General features: G+C 40.5%; 1 protein-coding gene across 6 annotated transcripts in view; it reads left to right on the top strand.

Annotated features, from left to right (window-relative positions):
- Positions 1–16,382, top strand: part of LYST (lysosomal trafficking regulator) — a 216,110-nt gene that overhangs the window by 12,124 nt on the left and 187,604 nt on the right. For 5 of the 6 annotated variants that reach the window (XM_021677344.2, XM_021677345.2, XM_021677343.2 and 2 more), the window contains exon 1: positions 4,058–4,147. The exons of the other annotated variant lie outside the window; for it this stretch is intronic. The gene's annotated coding sequence lies outside the window, so the exon portion shown is untranslated. Of the gene's footprint in view, positions 1–4,057; positions 4,148–16,382 lie in introns of those variants that run through there. 6 annotated transcript variants of the gene reach the window in all.

The following is a 16,382-nucleotide window of genomic DNA, read 5'->3' as shown; positions in this document are numbered from 1 at the left end:
CGATCTCAGCTCACTGCAGCTGCCGCCTCCTGGGCTCAAGCGATTCTCCTGTTCTCCTGCCTCAGCCTCCCTAGCAGCTGAGATTACAGGGGCCTGCCATCCTGCCCTGCTAATTTTTGTATTTTTAGTAGAGATGGGATTTCAACATGTTGGCCATGCTGGTCTTGAACTCCTGACCTCATGATCTACCCACCTCAGCCTCCCAAAGTGCTGAGACGCCAGGTGTGAGCCACCATGTCTGGCCTAAGAAGCACAATTTTAAAAGATGCTGCATATGCATACTAATAAAGTAAAGCATTTCAAAATAAGATTGGTACATCTATAATTTTTTGATGCAGGTCTTTAGTCAAATGCATAATTTTAGTCATCTGTATAATTTTGACCATCTTGCTATTGCTGAAAACACAGTCTTAAATTTCTCTCCCACTTCACAAATCCATTTCTGTTCCTGTGCATTGTAGCAATCATTAAAATTGTCCAGGTCCAAAATTATGGTCAACTTACTGTTTGGATATTTATTTGAATTTTCAACAAAATTTTCTTAATTTATTTATCCAAATATTTACTGAGTGCCTACTAAGAGCCAGGCACTGTCCTGGTCCTTGGGATACATCAGAAATAGAACAAACATTGATGCCCTTGTGGAGCCCATAGTCTAAACGGGAGTGACAATAAAAATAAGCATAAGAAATAGATAAATTATGTAGTATGTTAGAAGCTGATGGGTGCTATGAAACACATGATGTTTAGAGCTACAGGTTACACTGCAATAAAAGAAAAACTTCAGCCAAATTAAATTTAAAGGAGTTTAATTGAGCAATGAATGGTTGATGAATTGGACAGCCTTTTGAGCCAGGGTAGGCTCAGAGACTCCAGCACAGCCACATGGTGGAAGAAGATTTATGGACAGGGAAAGGAAAGTGACATACAGAAAACAGAAGTGAGATACAGAAACAACTGGATTGTTTGCAGCTTGGCATTTGCCTTATTAGAACACAGTTTGAACAGCTGGCTGCATTTTATTGGCCAAAACTCAGGGATTGGTACAGGTGTGGGCTACAGCTTACTGACACCTTCATTTGTTATAGCTCAGGATGCACAGAAAAACCTTTAAAATACGCAGGTAGGCAGCTTTAGGCTAAACTTGATCTAACAACTGTGTCAACTCTCATCAACACCCTTCTCCCAGAAGGGACAGAGAACATATATGCTTTTTAATATAATTATTTTAGGGAACATTTGTGATATGAAGTCCATTCATGTGTGGGGTTCGGGGCAGAGGCCCCTCTTGCCTAGTTTAAGGACAGTATTGAGGGTAGACCTCATTGAGAGATGAAATTTGAGGAAAGACATGGAGGAGATAAGGGAGTTACAACTACATCTATCTGGAGAAAACAAATTTCAAGCAGAGGAGCCAGCCAGTGCAAAGCCCTCAAAGCAGGACTGTGTCTGGCATGTTTGCTAAACAGTAAAGAAGCAGGGAGAGCAGAAAGAGATGAAGTTATGAGGAGCCAGATGGTGCGAAGTAGTAGGCCATTGTAAGGACTTTGGTTTTTATCTGAGAGAAGTGGAGAGCCAATGCAGATTTTTGAGCAGAGATGTGATATGATTTGATTTATATATCCATTTAGTCAAGAACACTTTTTAAAGGTATTTTGGGGAATAATTAAATGTGAAATTATGCACATTTATATTGACTGTGTTGTTTTAAGCTGGGATGTTATAATCTCATTTAAGAGTATAATTTTGGAGTCAAATTAAGCTGGAGACTTTCCTGCTTAAAAAGTTTTCCAGTGTGTGATATAGGCATAAGTAGAGCTTTCTTCTGTATTCTTATTACTTTTTCTTTACTTTTTTCTTCTTTTGCATGTTCTTCACTACACAGTTTGGGTGTGTTCCTTTGAAATCTTTAAGTTTTATTTGATATGCATATTTAGTATTTATGTTCTAAGATACTATTGAATAAAATACATACTGCAGTAGCTTAGTTAAAATGCTGGTACTGAGGCTGGGTGCGATGGCTCACGTCTGTAATCTCAGCACTTTGGGAGGCTGAGGTGGGTGGATCACCTGAGGTCAGGAGTTCGACACCAGCCTGACCAACATGATGAAACGCTGGCTCTACTAAAAATTACAAAATTAGCCAGGCGTGGTGGCACATTTCTGTAATCCCAGCTACTCAGGAGGCTGAGGCAGGAGAATCACTTGAGCCCAGGAGGCAGAGGTTGCAGTGAGCCCAGATCACGCCACTGCACTCCAGTCAGAGAAAAAAGAGTAAAGCTCTGTCTCAAAAATAAAATAACAAAATAATAAATACTGGTACAGAAAAAATAATAGTCACAAATGACATTACTTTGTGCCTTTTACAAACAAATAATACTTTGAGGGCCAATTGTATACCATTGTCATTTAAAGTTTGTGTCATTTTCTTTGCTTTAATGAAATCACGATAATCTATTATCTTCTACTCCAGGTTAACACAAACTGGCTTGTTACTTAATTATTTCTTTGACTTATTTCATCCATTAAAAAAAGGAGGTGTTTTTAAGATTAGTGGGTGAAAGTTGATTGTAAATAAGAGTAGACACAGCTTTAGGTAAAATTATGAAGCAGGTCAAGTTTGGCTTCCTCTTTTTGTTTCAGTTCAGGCACATGCACCTAGCACAATACTTAGCACACTGTAGGTGCTCATTATATACTAGTTAAATAAGTGATGATTTCCCTGAAGCATCTACTTCCCGCACTTGTTAGGGTTCAGTGAGCCGAGATCCCGCCACTGCACTCAAGCCTGGGCGACAGAGTGAGAATCCGTCTCAAAAATTAAACAAAAATAAAATTAAAATTAAATTTAAAAAGACTGCCTGCCAGAGGAAGTGGGCAATCTTCGCCCAAAGATACGAACTTTAAAGCGCGGAATTTTCCCCGAGAGCCCCTCGAAACCACATCAGTGGGCAACTTGAAGCACTTTGTCATTAGGGTCAGAAGGGAGTTTGAGGAATTGAGAGTAACATTTGGTATATAGGCTTGGGACATAATATTCTGAATTACTTCTATTTCATAATTCCTGTGCAAAAAATTATGGGAGTTGTTGATTCTACAGCAATTTCTGTCAATTTGTAGATGATCTGCTTATTAAGAGTTTGTATTGTTTGATAGAACTTGAGAACTACCGAACGATACAAACTATGTACAGTTCAGCCTTTTTCCCAGTGCTTCTGGCGCTGATGTCTTATTGACTACGAGGTGAGGAGGGCGGCCCTTGAAATGCCAAACTGCCTACTGCAGCAGTCTGCCAGCCGCGTGCTGGGCCGGGAACCGGGGATGCAGCCAAAACATCCCTGGATTTAACCTACAGCTCCCACCCTCTGGACGGACTGGTCTATTAGGGCATATGGCTCTGACAGTGCGCAGTGTATACAAACCGCTTGAACAGGAGTCGGTTGGAAAAGACACCACTGCACTGAATTAATTCTACAGTGGCTTTGCAAAGCTTCTTGTTTCTTGAAAGAAGCCGAAGGTAACCATTACAATATGGCTTTTTCCAGGTCCCAGAGAAAGGCTAAGGGTTCCTAGTGGGTAACACTTTCTCCCTCTCCTGAGTCCTTCCCGTTATTTCTTCTATCCTCATCCTCTAGACCTACACAACGGGACAGGTTGATAGTCTGTGACGAATAGAAGAAGCAGACGCTGCGCTTGTGCTTGGTGCTTCTCAAACCGTGCTCGCTCTCCCCAGGGCCTGACGCAGGCCACTACGCAGAGCCCTAGGACGAGGTGCGGACACAGGGTCCAACCCCAGCAGATGAGGAGCCCAGACCCGGCCCCGACCGCAGCCCCGCAAATCGGCCAGCCCTCCTGCCTTCCCTATTGGCTCCACGGCTCCACGCGTCACGCCTGCGACGCCGGCGCTGCCCTCCTGGAGGAGGCGGGGCTTGCACGCGCGAGGCGGAGCCAAGCGCGCAGGCGCAGACGAGTTGGTTTGGGTCCGGAGGAGGGGAAGGAGGGGGTGCTGTTCTCGGTTTCCTGGGTTACCTGAGCGGGCGGGGGTGGGGAGTGCGCGGCGGCTGCGACAGCAGCGGCGGCAGCGGCGTCGACTCGAGATTCTCCTGGGCACGGGAAATGAGCGGCGGTGGCAGCTGCCACAGAACAGGTAAAGGCGGCTGCCGGGCGCCGACGCTGCCAGCAGAGGGTTCCGGGTCCCGGTCCCTCTGTGTGGCCTGGAGGGGAGGCGGTTTGGGGCTGGTGGCAGTCAGCCTGGGCTGAGCGCCGGGGTGAGGGCACGAGGGCACTCGGCCTGACGCGCCAGCTCGGGGCGTCTTCTCTGGCTTCTGGGCTCTGGGACTTCTCCTCGCGGCGCCGGGCCGCTTTTGACAGCCGCAGAGCCGAGGGCAGGAGCTTGGCTGGGCCCCTCTGTCCATTGCAGCGGCCACTGGGCACTAACTTTATTTCCCAGCGTGCGGGGGGGCGAGGTCGTGCAGGCTGACGGCGGTGTGTGACTACCTTTATTTTATTTTTTTAATCCTGTGCCGCTACACTCCGCAGCCCAGCTGGGCCCAGGCTGGCAGGTTGACGATGGGAGTTGACGGTTTCCGCGCCAGCACCCAGCCGGTGACTCTCCGCGCTACTGCCCTGCGGTGCTCGCCCACCTGTCACCTCCACCGTGCGCCTCGGTCCGCTCTTTCCTCCTGTCTGTGACACCCTTTGACTGGGCTAGAGCCTCTTCTTCCAGGGGATCCCTTGAGACATCTGCCGTCTGTCTCAGGCAACCCTGGAGCCTGACCGAGATGCCCATTCGCCTCTGATGGGTTAAACTGTGTGGGAAATTGCCCAGGAAGACCCGTACCACAGTGTAAAGGCCAGCGAAGGGCTTACTTAATGGTCCAGGGGATAAAGAGGCTTTAAGAAACGTTTCCTTAACCCTAATTCTTATCTGGTTAAACAAAACATAACAAAACATCTCTGATACGCTCAGCAGACCATACACACCCAGCGACAGCAGTTGATAGTTAATGAGGTTTGTTTTAAGCAGATGGAACATTTTAAGGGAGTCGAATCTTGTGTTGAATGCGTTCTTACTGAATTTGGGCCAGTGTTTCCTTGAAGATCAAATGCAGGTTGCATTTTTCCTATTGTTTGTTTAACAGATTGATAGGACAAACTGAATTAGACTTTTCTTCCTGATGATTCTTGGCTCTTCTGCGACACTGCTTTTAAATTCAACACCTAGAAACCCTATGCTAAAAGATGTTGACTTTAAGCTTTCAATGGGGTATCTGTTTTAAAGAGCTTTGTAAGTAGCCAACAACTCTTTTTCTGATAGCTCTTTGCTGTCATCCATATTGTTACTACAAAAATTGGAGAATTTGGAGAAGAGAGGGCATTGGGAAAAATGAATTGTTGTAATTTAATTTACATGAAAGTACTTCATAAAGTACTTTCATGTAAATTATGAAAATACTTCATAATTATAAAATTATATATTTAATAAATATTTATTGAGCACCTACTGCGTGTGAGATACTTTTCTAAGAAAACATAAATATCCCCTCCTTCATGGAGCTTATATTCTAGTGGAGACCTCAGATAATAAACAAAATATGTGCTGTGTCAGATGGTGTTAAGTACTACAGAGAAAAAGCAGGGAAGAGGGAGGACAGGGAATGGGGAGAGGTCTGCAGTTTGAACTAGAGGCAGCCAGGGAAAGCTTCCTAGAGAAAATGACATTTGAGCCAAGACCAGAAGTAAGTGAGGGGTAATCCATGCACCTCTCTGAGGGAAGGATGTGCTAGCAGAGGGGAAGGCAGAAGGGCTTGCAGAAGCCCTTTGTGCTGGGCATGTTTGAGGACAGCAGAGAGGCTGATTTGGCTGTGGTGGAGAAAGCAAAGAGGAGTAGAAATAAAGTCAAAGAGGTTAGTGTGGTGGGAGATTAGAGTGTGTAAACCCTTGTAGGCCTTTTTAACGATTGTTTCTACTCTCAGTGAAAAGTCCTCCCTTTGAGTAAAGAACCTTGCCTTTTATTTTATTTTTGAGACAGGATCTTACTTTGTCTCCCAGTCTGGAGTGCAGTGGCATGATCACAACCTACTGCAGCCTTGACCTCCCAGGCTCAGGTGATCCTCTCACCTCAGCCTCTGGATTAGCTGGGACTTCAGGCACACACCACCCACCATACCTGACTAATTTTTTGTATTTTTTGTAAAGATGGCGTTTTGTCATGTTGCCCAGGCTGGTCTCAAACTCCTGGACTCAAGCCATCCATTCACCTTGGCGCGTCAACATTCTGGAATTACAGGCGTAAGCACCTGCACTCGGCCCTAGGCTTGCCTTTTAAGAATGATCATTCTGGTGGCTGGATGGAGAATAGACTTAGCAGGAGCGGAAGCTGGGATACCAGTCCAGAATTGTTGCCATATTCCGGGCCAGAGATAATGTAGCGTGGACCAGAGTGGAATTGGTGGAGGTGGTAAGAGTTCATCGATTTCAGGATAAATTGAGGGTAGAGATGTAAAAGGCACCAAAATTTAGTTCTGAACAAGTAGAAAGATGGGGTACTTGTATACTGAGATTAGGTTTATGAGAGGAGTAGGTTTGGTGGGGAGAAGGGTGGGAGTTGGTTAGAACACAATAAAATTCAAATCCAAGTTTTTAAAGGAAAATAATTATTCAATGATACTTGTTTAAGAATGGTAAGTAAGACTCTGTTCAGGACCATCTCAATAGGTACAGGAACCTCTGCAGCGGGGCCCTGCAGTAGGGGAGGGAGACTGGGTTCAACTTCGAACACAGCATGGGAAAATGGGAATTTATAGCCAAGGAGCAGTGTGGGGATCCATGGATGGAAAATTACTAAAAGGAAACATCAGGGATAAGGGGGATTTTGGCTAAGCCGACCTAACAGGATTCTTGCTGAAGACAGGCCAGGGTGATCATACATTATCTGGGGAATGGTGGAGGATGAGGAACCTGATCAGATATCTAGCATGATTAGATATTTAGGATGTTATGCTAAACAGACTTAGCAGGGTTCTTTGCTAATACTGGATTTTAAAAGGAAGTGCACAGATGAGCCTCACAGAAAATAAATAATTTTTGTCAAAGCAGATATTATTAGTAGTAAATGCAAGTGTCTTTGTTTTTTTTTTTTTTTTTTTTTTTTTTTTTTTTTGAGACGGAGTTTCGCTCGTTACCCAGGCTGGAGTGCAATGGCGCGATCTCGGCTCACCGCAACCTCCGCCTCCTGGGTTCAGGCAATTCTCCTGCCTCAGCCTCCTGAGTAGCTGGGATTACAGGCACGCGCCACCATGCCCAGCTAATTTTTTGTATTAGTAGAGACGGGGTTTCACCATGTTGACCAGGATGGTCTCGATCTCTTGACCTCGTGATCCACCCGCCTCGGCCTCCCAAAGTGCTGGGATTACAGGCTTGAGCCACCGCGCCCGGCCAAGTGTCTTTGTTTTGAAGAAACTGTTTATATCACCTTGACTATACCAGGGGGTTAAAAATTTCACCCATAAACTGCCAACTTTGATTTCATGCTTATTTTCTTCTTAGTTCTTTTGGACCAATCTAGTCATTTTTTCTCAAATGTAGTTTTGTTTTTGTTTGATTGCACTCACATAATATGTTTGTTAGTTTCAGTGGTAGAGAAAGCCATATAGTCCAGAATTTCAGAGTACCTATTTGATCTGCTGCTGTGTTTAACTTGAACACCTTCATCTGATTAATCTTTTTCTGAATTATCTTTAGTTGCTGGCTTAGGTTCAAGATTTTTTTTTTAAGCCCCAAAATGTTGTTATCAAGTGTGGCTTTACTTGGCCATTTGTGAAATTACAATGGAAATGACTCATATGTTTAATACTTTGTAATGTCAAAAGACAAAATTACAACAAATTTAGCTTAAAGATATTACTTCACCTTTATTTGCCATTCTAGAATCAGGCAACACCTCATTCTAATAAAATAGAACAGTTCTGATGAGCCGAGAAGTGGTTCGTTTTATGGTAGTCTCACCTTATCTTGAGGGGATTTTGTTTTTTTTTTGAGACAGAGTCTTGCTCTGTTGTCCAGGCTAGAGTGCAGTGGTGTGATCTCAGCTTACTGCAAACTCCGCCTCCTGGGTTCAAGCGATTCTCCTGCCTCAGTCTCCTGAGTAGCTGGGACTGCAGGTGCCTGCCACCATGCCTGGCTAATTTTTGTAATTTTAGTAGAGATGGGCTTTCACCATGTTTCCCAGGCTGGTTTCGAACTCCTGATCTCAAGTGATCCACCCACCTTGGTCTACCAAAGTGCTGGGATTGCAGGTATGAGCCACCGTCCCCAGCCTTGGGGGGATATGTTCTAAGATCCCCAGTGGAAGCCTGAAATGGTGGATAGTACCAAATCCTACATACACTATAGAGCAGGATGGTGTGAGATTTCATCATGCTACTCAGAACAGGGTGCAATTTGAAACTTGTATTATTTCTGGAATTTTCCTTTTAATATTTTCAGACCACAGTTGACCTCAGATAACTGAAACTTTGGAAAATGAGTCTGTGGATAAGGGGGTACTACTGTATAGACTGAAAAGGGCTGAGGAAAGCAGAAACAGAAAACAAAAAGCAAACTGGTCATTTAAAGTTACTTTTCTTATTAAGGTTAAAGCAGATGGGACTTCCTTATGTCGTCTTATCAAATCATCATATTATATCGACTGGCATGTTTGGGATTTGACTACTAACTCTGTCTCTCCTGATTGCTTGAAAGGTCAGATAAACAGCTTAGTTTTCGCTTGGTGAAGTGGAACTTCAGCATAAGTGACTCCATTTTGATTTGATCTGCTGGCCCTAGTTCAGGAGCTCAGTCCAAACCAGTAACCTCCTATAAATTTCACTGGACACTATTAAGTTAGTAATATGCAGGGATTAGCCTAATTCTTTTGTTTCAATAAAGATGGCTTGAAATAAATGGGCCATCACATGTTAAATGGAGGTCTTTTACATCAAATTATACAGTATTTGTAGCAATACAATTTTCCCTGTAAAACTCAGATAAAAAGTCTATCAGTTTCCTAAGCCAGGTGCCAAGGCTTGTGCCTATAGGCCCAGTTACTTAGGAGACTGAGGTGGGAGGATCACCTGAGCCTGGTTCCGAGTCCAGCCAAGGCAACACAGCAACACATCATCTCTAAACAGAACAAACAAACACAACATATATATATATGTCAGTCTTCTGAAATTTAAGGTCTACACTTTAAGAACCAGGAAATAAGCTAAAAACCTAAATATATCTTGAAAATATATAAAAATCTGTCAGATTAATAACTAATTGGAGTCTTTGTGGACATGGTATTGTCTTTGATACTACTTTGCTTTTGCGTCTCACCAGTGTTCGGCTTTGTACCTCTTAATCCCCTGGCTTTGTTTACATGATTGAGAGAGGTCTGATACGTTTGGAAATGTTGAAGGCTTTCCAGGTCTAACTGCTGAAAAACAAAAATCTTACCTAATAACACGAAGGAGTAATGCTTAAAGTTGATCATCTTAAGAAAGGAATCAAATAATTTTTCAAAAGGCCAGTCATTGTTTCATTCAAATATGATTCTTTGAAATTAAAACACAAAATGGATGAGGACATAAGAGAACTTTTCACTATTTTAACTGAATGGAGGAAATAAATGAACAATAGTGTAGAGTACTACACATATTAGAAATGTTTATAAAACTACCGCCACTCATCTTTAAAAAGAAATGTTTATAAAACAGATTACTACTTAGCAATAACAAGGAATGAACTTTAGATCACACAACATGGATAAATCTCAACATAATTACACAGCATGAAAAAAGCCAGACCAAAAAGAAAAAAAAAAAAAGTACATACTGCATTGTTCCATCTATAAAATTCTAGAAAATGCATATTAATCTATAATGGCAGAAAGCAGATCAGTGTTGGCTTGGAGATAAAGTACAGAGGGGAGGGGCAGGAAAGAGGGAGAACAGTGGGTGTACTAGGAAACTTTAAGGGGTACCAGATATGTTTACTATCTTGATTTGATGTACACATATGTTGAAACGTATCAAATTATGCACTTTAAATATATGGTTTGTTACATGTCAATTATACCTTAGTAAAGTGGTGTTTAAAAGGGGCTTGACCATGAAAAGACATGGAGAAATCTTCAGAGCCTATCACTAAGTGAAAAAAGGCAACCTGAAAAGTCTGCATACTGTATGATTACAAGTATATGGCATTCTGGGAAAGGCAAAACTATGGAGACAGTAAAAAGATTAGTGGTGAAGAGAAGGAGGGATGAATAGGCAGAGCACAGAAGATTTTTAGGGCAGTGAAACTATTCTGTAGATATATAGTGGTGGCTACATGTCATTATACATTTGTCAAAACCCATGGAATATACAACATCAAGAGTGAATCCTAATCTAAACTGTAGACTTTGGGTGATAATGACCTGTCAGTGTAGGTTCATTGATTATAACAAATGTACCAGTCTGGGGTGAGGGGCTGCTCTGCATGTGTGAGAGCAGGGTGTACCTGGGAACTCTGTACTCCCCATTCAATTTTGCTGTGAACCTAAAACTCTTCTAAAAAATAAAGTCTTTTTTAAAAAAGAGGATAGAAGATTTTTGCCAGAAACCTGAAGAATTGCATATTTTACATTTTAAAGTTGGGGGAGAGGAAGGTAAAGTCCAGAAACTATGTATTGAAAATCTTGACACTGACTGATTCCTAGAAAAACTATAGACCAGATTGACAAGTGCTTAGTGATTTGTAATTAGAAAAGAAAGCACTGGTCGGGCACAATGGCTCATGCCTGTAATCCCAGCACTTTGGGAGGCTGAGGTGGGTGGATCACAAGGTCATAAGATTGAGACCATCCTGGCCAACTTGGTGAAACTCTGTCTCTACTAAAACAAAAAATACAAAAAATTAGCTGGGCATGGTGGTGCGTGCCTGTAATCCCAGTTACTTGGGAGGCTGAGGCAGGAGAATCGCTTGAACCAGGGAGTCGTAGGTTGCAGTGAGCCGAGATCACGCCACTGCATTCCAGCCTGGGTGACACAGCAAGACTCCTATCTCGAATGAATGAATGAATGAATGAATGAATGCACTTATTACTAAGACTCAGGATTTGTTTAAGAACAAGTCATATTAAGCTAACTTCACGCTTACTTTGCCAAAGATATTATAGTATTTGTATGAGAAACTTTGTATAGTACTTTGTAACTTACAGAGTACATTCCCATTTCTTTAACCCTCACAACATCCCTTTCAATTAGTGTAAGATGAGAAAGACCTCAACAGTAGTAACCCCAGGAAGGCACAAAGGGGACAGATGTGAGAGAGTTTTAGAAAGGCCTTGCATAGTTATGGATAAAGGAGAGGAAAGAATCAAAGCAGGCTTTAAGGAATCTAGATTGTCTGGTTGGGTGAATGGTGGTGCAGATAATTACTCATAATTTAAAAAATACAGGTGGAGGTGTGGATTTGGAGATGTGAAATTCATCAGTTTTCTTCAGTGTAGTGGAATTAGCTGTTTTATTTCCTTTCTTGAAACTGAGTCAGATGTAAATAATTTTTTTTAAAGGCCTGGAGCTCAGGAGAGAAATCTAAACCCAAAAGAACAATTTTTGTTTATTCAGTAAATATATTCTTTCAAATACTTTTGCTAATGAAGGGAGGATAGTGAGTAGAAGCTTGAGGAAGTAGATGTGGTCAGTGGAAGGTTTGTTTGTTTTAAGGATGGAGAAGTCAAGAACACTTTAGTGGATTGAGGGAAAGGGACCATTGAAGAGGAAGAAAATTGAAGTCACAAGAGAAAGAAGATAATTGATCAAATGTAACGAGAGGAAATGAAAGAGTCAGGTCCAGAAAGACAAATGAAAGGGTTACCCTGAAGAAGAGCAATGATGCATCTTCCTGTTTAAAAACAAAAAGGAAATACGCGGTAGATACAGATATAAGTTAGGATCCAGGATGGCATCTCTTTTCTCTGTGAAGCAAGATTATCTGCTGAGATTGAGAAGGAAGAACATGGATTGGAGTATGCTCAAGGGCAAAAGAAAAGATACTATTGAGATTGGAAAAGGGACTTAACTAGGGACACGTGACCTCTTTGCTAAATAATGATGAATTCTTATTCTAAGGCTTGAAATCACAAGCATACAGAGGCCAGTAGAATAGTTAAGCTGTGTTCTCCAGCAGCCTGCCTGTTCCCACTCCCCTTGCCCGTCCCCCATAAGAATGCAGAAAACAAATAGACTGAACCTGGATTGAGATTGGAAGGGAGGGTGTGATGGAAAACTTGAGTAAGGGGTAGTGGGAAGTCAAGGAGTGGTAATGAGGTTGCTAATTGAAGGGTTGAGCCAAAGGAATCCTACTTATTAAGGAACAAAGCCAAGCCAAGATGAGGCTGGTAAATGTGGAGAATGAAGAGGATGAAGAATCTAAATGAGTAAAGGGCAAGATTAATGAAAACAAAAGAGTACTAGAGATGGAAAAAATGGCACATATGATGTGAGAATTCTCAATTTAAGATTCTGGAGTTAGAGCAGTTTCAGGTCATGATAAGGGCCAAAGAATGACCAATGTTGGGGGATAGCCAAGATTAATAGGGCTAATTTTAACAATATTAATATTAATAAAAGCTACTATTCATTGAACACTGTGTAGTAGGTACTAAACTAAATATTTTCCATAGGTTATCACGCTTATGTTTCACATATTAGTGTCAACATTTTACAGATGAGGAAACTGGGGCTCAGTGAGATTAAGTAACTTTTCCCAAGGCACACAGCTAGGAAGTACCTGAGTCTTTCTAGCTTTGAAGTGCTTATGCCTAACTACTAAACATGCTAGCCTTCTGCAAAGTAGGGGTCATTGAAGAAAAAGAAGGCAAAGAGCTTTAAGTCTTGTGTGTTGGAATTAATTGTTCTTATGGATAATGAAGTCCCCAGAATATATAGCTCCTGTGTGGAAAGGAAGATAGTCATATGACAAAATTCTCAGTAAATGGAGATGGCTGACTCAAAGGTCTGTAGGTGACTATATAAATATATAAATATAGCTATAACATAATCTTAAAAGTGGATAAAATTGAATAATAATGACTCACAAGTCATCTTGGAAAACTAGGAGAATACTGACTTTTCTTCCCGGCCTGGGATATGAGGCATATGAAAATATTAACCATTTGTTTGTTAACCCTCTCTTCTCTCTTGACTTGTGAAATTTTATATATATACACCCGTATGTATATACACATATGTGTGTATATATATTTACATGTTTATGTATGTGTTTGTATATGTGTGTGTGTGTGTGTGTATATATATATACACACACTCTTGTGTACGTGCACATACACACATACCCCCCCTCTTTAATGGTGTTTTCCTTCTACCCCTCTAACCACTCTCTCTCAGTCTCCTTGGCTGGATTCTTCTTTGCCAGCTCCTTCATGTTGGTGAGCCTCTAGATTCTCTCCTCCTCCTCACTTTCTTTGTGCTGTCCTTTGATGATCTCATCTATTTCTAAGGTTTCATATGCCACCTATATGTTAATGACTTCTGAATGTTCATCTAGAGATGAATCCAGAACTTTCTTCAAATCTCAAGATCCTTATATTAGAAGATGTACCCAGAACATTTCAGAGCAATATCATGGGACTAGAGAAAATCATGTTAGGCTAGTAAGCTCCACTCTCATGCCTATCTAGTTGAGGGCTCAATTCACTTATTCTCAACATCCACAACCTATTTCTAAGGTGATAGCTTCTCTGGTTACTTATCACTGGTATGACCAAACATCTTGATTTGCCTACGATGGCTCTGGTTATGCCTATTGTTTGAGACTAGCCTGGCCAACATGATGAAAACCTGTCTCTACTAAAAATACAAAAAATTGGCTGGGTATGATGACACATGCCTGAAATCCCAGCTACTGAGGAGGCTGAGGCACGAGAATCGCTTGAACTCAGGAGGTGAAGGCTGCAGTGAGCTGGGATCACACCACTGCACTCCAGCCTGGGCGACAAGAGTGAGACTCCATCTCCAAACAAAAGAAAAAAATCAGTGTATCCTTTGTAACTTGTAAGAGCTGCTTATATCCATCAGATCACTCTTATTCTACTTTTTATATTTGAGTATCTAGATTTCATTGCATCTTTACTACATTATTACTTAGAGTTTGTTCAAGATTAAAATCCTTTGCCATTTCCCGAATTTGTTTTTAATGATGCTTCTAAAGACAGTAATACCGATAATTATTCTTGAAATATTTCTCTATTAGCCTTATTTAAACATTTTGGAGAATGTTTCTAAAGTCATTTACTCCACATTACTGAAATATATTTATAGCCTCTTCTTATTTTTTAAAAATGGAACACAGTAAGGCAGTTTTGATAAAACCTGATTATGCACAGTTTAAGGAAACATTCAAGATATGTAACTTTAATCTTAAGTTAATCTCGATACTTACGTTTTCTGAATGTTGTACTCTCATGAAAGTTTACAAGCCAAAGAGGCATTTAAAGATCAGCTAGTTTTTGTTTTTTAAATATCTGTAAGAATAATGGGCATCAGAAAGTTTGAGTACCTTGCCTGAGGTCCTAAAGAGAACAAGGCAAAACAGTAAATTGAGAATATCTTGACTTTTAGTCTAGTATTCTTTCTATTATACTACCAACCTTTTGAAAACTTTAATGTATTTTAAGAAAGTGATCTCATAATCAAAAGATGCCTGTGCTTCATAGAAACCCATAGTGTTTGGTTTTCAATATGTAATTTCCTTATTTTAACCCTTTAACTTTAACAACCGTTTTACTTTACGCAAGTCTACATTTAGACCACAGTGGTAGAAACTACCCAGTGTAGTAGGAAAAAGAATTGTGTGGGTTGAATTTGAAATGCCTTTGCTCAGAAAATATTTATATATATATTCCTTTCTTATTTTTGTTCTGTGCCCTGCTCCCCTAACTATCCATCTCCACACATGGTTATAGAGCAATAGATTCAGCCATCGGACCTCATTTTGAACTTGCTGTTATCTTCCTTGGTGTGAAATGTTTTATAACAGTAAACACATTTTTCTGTAATTGACTGCCTCAAGTATTATTGTTTCTTTCTTTTGAAGGGAAGCTAATTTTTTGTGTGTCTTAAGAATTATGAAATACGAGGAAACATGCTATCTACACATGCAAGGTGTATTTAAAGCTTGTAAATATCTGTGTTCAGTATGTCTAAAATTTACTTTGCAGAATCTTTAACCTATGCAAAAATATATGAAAAATAGTTTATTATTATAGTACAGCTACATAAATTATTTTTATTATTTTCATTTTACATTTAGGATAAGGCTCCAAGCTGTGTTTTTAGCATTCCTTCAGGAGGTATGGAGAGCTATCATGCTTATAATGGATTTTCAAGAAATTTTAAACTGTATGCTCTGAATTATAATCCTTAACATAGTATGAATAAGCATCCAAAAATTTATTGCTGAAGGTTTTTGGTTTTAATACGAAAAATGTTTGGTAAGGTTTTTAGGTATTTCAGTAGTGCCTTAAGTGCTTGTTGTGGAATAGAGAAAGGCTTTTATAAATGTGTCTATTTATTTCTCAGAGCCTTAGCTGTGGGAAGATACCCTAAAGGTATTTGAGTATTATAATGTTTTCTGTCAAAGTTGGGTATTAAATGAATTGGTGTTTATTTATTGAACTCATATCTGTGATACTGTGTTAGATGCTAATAGTCTTCTGATCAAATGAGACCTAGTTTCCTTTCTTAAGAAAAGTATAATCTAGTTTTAAAAGAAACAACACGATACAGTGTGATAAGTGATAAGATAGAGGCAGGTGGAAAAGTAATTAATTGGGAATTAATAGGAACTTCCATAGAAACATGATAAAAATTAGTTGAGAAAGTGTATACTCTTTGAAGGAATTGCAGGGTGGCACGTGTTGTGTGTTGGGAATTTGGAAAGGCTAAATTGTGGCAGGTATGGTATACTTTGATAATAAGCAGTTGGGATCTTCTCCCCTATGAATTGGAGTGACATTTGTCATTCCAGGGGATATGAGTGACATTTTTAGCAGTTGTAGTATTTGGATTAGACAAAAAGTAGACCAGAGACAGGGTGATCAAGTAGGAGGTTGTTAGTATTGCAAGTAAGAAAGGAGATGAAGGTCTAAGGATGCTTAGGCGTAAGATTGGAAGGGAAAGACCAGATTCAAGGTGCTGATGATAATACTTAATAATTATTGATCTTCCTGCAATCTGCCAGTCACTGTGCTATGCATTTTACATGAGTTATCTCATTTAATGTTGATATTTACAACAACTGCAGATACTTTTACGAACTCAGTTGTATAGATGAGAAACTGAGACTTAGAA

This window comes from Aotus nancymaae, unplaced genomic scaffold, assembly GCF_030222135.1.
Source record: "Aotus nancymaae isolate 86718 unplaced genomic scaffold, 86718_ANA_hifiasm-v0.15.2.pri h1tg000032l_0, whole genome shotgun sequence".
Taxonomy (NCBI): domain Eukaryota; kingdom Metazoa; phylum Chordata; class Mammalia; order Primates; family Aotidae; genus Aotus; species Aotus nancymaae.
The sequence above is the reverse complement of the archived record's forward strand: the minus strand, read 5'-3'. Positions and strand labels throughout refer to the sequence as shown.